Source organism: Otolemur garnettii, unplaced genomic scaffold (assembly GCF_000181295.1).
Source record: "Otolemur garnettii isolate 467f Iridium unplaced genomic scaffold, OtoGar3 scaffold00001, whole genome shotgun sequence".
Classification (NCBI taxonomy): Eukaryota; Metazoa; Chordata; class Mammalia; order Primates; family Galagidae; genus Otolemur; species Otolemur garnettii.
Window position 1 is genome coordinate 33,723,684 of NW_003852396.1, and position 3,757 is coordinate 33,727,440.

Below are 3,757 nucleotides of genomic sequence, written 5' to 3' on the forward strand. Positions count from 1 at the left end.
ATATTATTATATGTATAAGAATATCTTGGTTGACTGGATTCTCATTCAAGGTAGTCAAGATCGACTTTGACTTTTCAAGGAATGGAGAAAAACAAGAAAATCATGGGTATGCTCCATTCTTCTTGATATAGGATGGCTTCTAAATAAATTTCACCAAATAGGTAAAAATTGACTTTTGACAAGGTACTTCCTTTCATCCCATTCTTGGTGTAGGGTAGCATATATGTACTTTAGCATCGATAGCTCTAAATGTTGTCTTTTCACACAGTATTTCTATTTTGACCTTTTTCTCAGGAGTAAAGTCCGTTCATGATCTTTCACTTTATTTAATCTTAAGTAGTTGTTAGCTGAAATTAATTCTTTTTCAACTAATTCAAACTTGTGTATAAGAAATCATTGATACTTTTAAAATATATGATTTGTTAGCCATAGTAGTCCCTAATATGGCACATATTAGACAAAGTAAAAATATGAGGACAACATGAAATGGAAGTGTGTAGGATTACCGTGTTATACCTGTTCACCTTTGTCTGACATAGATAAAAGATTGTGTAAAGCAACCAAAGACATGGCCGCCTCTGCATTTGTCCAGTGAATATTGTTAGTAGCCCATTATGAATAGAGGGAAGATGTCGAAATTCAACAAAATAGAGGCACTTCTTTTTCAATAGCTGATTTTGATAGTACTAACATAGTTAATGGGCCATGATTTTATTGAAAATTCCGTGGATATATGTGTATGTATATATTTGCCTTTGTGTGTAATAGTGCAAGATTAAGGGTCATCATCTCACTGTATGTTTTAAAAATCTCTTAGTTTTGTCTTATTCTCTGTTTGGTTAAAAAATAAAAAAAATAGGTAGGCATGGTGGCATGTGCCTATTGTCCAGATTACTTGAGGACTGTCTTGTGGTGTCAGATATTGTGAAAAGTATAAATAAGCCTTTTGTTGTTGTTCATCAGCTTTCATTAGTGTTTGTGAATTTAATGTATGGCCCAAGACAACTCTCATTCTTCTAATACGTGGCAGAAAAGAAAAAAGGTTGGACATCCCTGTGAGTGCTCTGGGAAAGTTACCTATCTAATCCAAAGGAAAGATCTTATTCTGAGAGCATGAGCCAAAAATTCCTACAATGAATATGAGTAAAATGAATAAAAATTAAAATTGTAGGAAGAATCAGTAATCTAGAGGGAACTAATACAGTGTGGGAAACAGACATTAAAAGATGAGTAGGAAAGTTCTTAAAGGGAAATATTAATAGCACGTCTGAATATGATGAAAGTCAGGGATGCTTTGCCAAATTTTGAAGGAAGAGAGGGTTATGGCTGAATGGAAAAGCACAAGAAGAGCAAATTAAGAGTTCCAAGGTCAGGATTAAATATGCTTACACTGCTGGAGTGGCGAGGCATCAAATTGTGTATTATTGATGTTGATGACTAAGATTTTTAAAGAAGTTAAAAACAAATATATCCTGTGACTGAATGATCACAAAGTAATTTTCCTCAAATAACTCCTACCTTTTAAGTAAGGCCTCTGTTACAGAGAATAAAATTCATCAGATTTTCATTAATGGAAATCTAACTAGCACTCTTTGCCCATATATATTATTCCATCATAGTAAATACTGTATCATGTGTAATCTATTCAAAGTGCCAAAGTTTTATGTTAAAAATTGTTTAGTGATTGAACACTGTATAGTTTTGTTTTTAAGAAAACAAAATAAACTTAGAAAATTAAGCTAACATTTTAAAAAAGGAGACTTTATAAGGCTGAAGATGGTCCAACAGAAAACTAGATTACTAGTTACCCAGTGGAACACACTGGGTAAACTCCTCTAAGGGTTGGGAATATGGATTTCTAAAACTCTCAGTACTCCCTTTAATAACAGAATGAACTTCATAAAATTATTGTCATATGTTTGATGATATGAAAATAATACTATAATTTTCCATATAGTAGAGGATTAGAAGGTATTGATAACAGTTATAAGATAAAGTCACCCATAATTCATTGCTCAGATATGACAATAGTTACTATTTCTATGTTTTATTTACCAAACCTCCTATCAATGCATATGTATCTATACACATTATTTCTGTTGTTCAACAGTGACACTGTGCACAAGTGGTTTTACAACTTCTTTTTAAAATTTAACAATAAATACTAAATATTAGATAATTTTTTTTAAGTAAAAATAGTTAAGTTACCTTTGTATATAAACATGCTTTCCTGGTACAGAATAATAAGGCATCCCTTTGATAATGAAAACAATTCTTTTTTAATAATGACTATTAATTTGTAAGCTATTTAAAATGATAGCAGGGCGGAGGATTCTCTTTTGATCTTCTTTAGAGGGTATAGGGCATTCCACTATACATTCCCCTTTCAGTGATTAAATTCATGTAATATGGGTGTGGCTGTTGCAAAAAATCACTGGAAGGAGAGATTTGAGGGAAGTCACTACATTGTATTTCCTAAAAAGAAAAAAAATGTTTATTAATTTCATTCAGATTGAGTTCTGGTATGAGTGCATCCACACACAATTTAAGGAATTAAAAATTAACAATTTATTAAATTGAATTTAACTAAGAAGAGTTTAAATGAGAAGTGCTTGGTGTGTGTATCTGTTTGTTTGTTTTTTGAGACAGAGCCTCAAGCTATTCCCCTGGGTAGAGTGCTGTGGCATCACAGCTCACAGCAACCTCCAACTCCTGGGCTCAAGCGAGTCTCCTGCCTCAGCCTCCCAAGTAGCGGGACCACAGGCACCCGCCACAGCGCCCGGCTATTTTTTGGTTGTCGCCATCATTGTTGTTTTGGCCGGTGGGCTGGATTCAAACCCGCCACCTTAGCTGTATGTGGCAGTGCCTTAGCCACTTGAGCCACAGGCGCCCAGCCATGTGTGTATCTGATTATATCAGTGATTTATATAATTTTTGATAATTGAGTCTAATTATTTTTGATAAAGTTTATTTAAAGTAATTAAGGTGGTTATATTAATAAAGAAAACTGTGATGGAAACATAATATTTTTAATAGTCTGGGTATACTTTGGCTAACAGTCTCATCCTGTATTTCAGGAAAAGTATTCATCTCGTGCTATCATGGTAGCTCCATCAATGTTCAAGTAATAACAGCCTTAACTGTAGTGGTACTTCTTAGTAATTTAGTAAAATATTTCACTAATTGACATTTCAAAACAAAAGTTATTGTTATTCGTACTTGATGGATAATAGTTTATTATACAGTTTATAATAGTCCATTATTGATAACATAGTTTATATACAGTATAATCCTCTATGCAGGATTTCTGTTTTAAAAGATTTTGAATTATTCTCCTCTATCAGGCATATCTTTACTTCTGTGTACACACTGTAGGTAATCAGTAGGTGCTTAGGTCACAATAGATGACTAGGTGAATGTGTGTGATAGATAACAGATCTGTTTAACTTACAAAGAAAAAAAACTTTTGTATTTTTTAATATTGTTTATAAAAATTCATAATTTTCATTCCTGTCTTAAAATGTTTAGTCATAGGATATAATTGATTATGAAACATTTTATAATTTTGGATAACCATCATTTTAAATTTAGGTCAATAGTATGAAAAAATACATACGATCCTGGCTTCAGGATTTTTTTTTTTTTTTGAAGCATCTTTTAAAAATTCTTCCATTCTGGGAGGCGCCTGTGGCTCAAAGGAGTAGGGTGTTGGCCCCATATGCGGGAGGTGGCAGTTTGGCAGGTTCAAACCCAGCCC